Source organism: Apaloderma vittatum, unplaced genomic scaffold (assembly GCF_000703405.1).
Source record: "Apaloderma vittatum isolate BGI_N311 unplaced genomic scaffold, ASM70340v1 scaffold26196, whole genome shotgun sequence".
NCBI classification, from domain to species: Eukaryota; Metazoa; Chordata; class Aves; order Trogoniformes; family Trogonidae; genus Apaloderma; species Apaloderma vittatum.
The window spans coordinates 5,358-5,563 of NW_009721647.1; the positions used below are offsets into that span (position 1 = coordinate 5,358).

Sequence of the window (206 nt, forward strand, 5' to 3'; positions counted from 1 at the left end):
AGCTTCCTGCCTGTGCCCGATCCAGTGGCAGCACGGAAAGGGTGGGCTGGCAGGGTGGGTGCAGGAAAAGGGGCAGGATGAACAGGTCTGGTGATGGAAAAATCACGGCTGGACTTGAGGACCAACAGCTTCCTCGGCGGCTGCCTTTGGCATTCACCTCATCCGCATCCCCACCACGCAGCCACCGTGCTCCTCTCCCCCAGCCC

The 206-nt window shown here is 62.6% G+C and overlaps 1 protein-coding gene across 1 annotated transcript in view; it reads right to left on the minus strand.

Annotated features, from left to right (window-relative positions):
* The window catches only part of TMEM132E (transmembrane protein 132E), a gene marked incomplete at both ends in the record, with an annotated part of 10,258 nt that overhangs the window by 5,353 nt on the left and 4,699 nt on the right, over positions 1-206 (minus strand). The window lies entirely within an intron of this gene.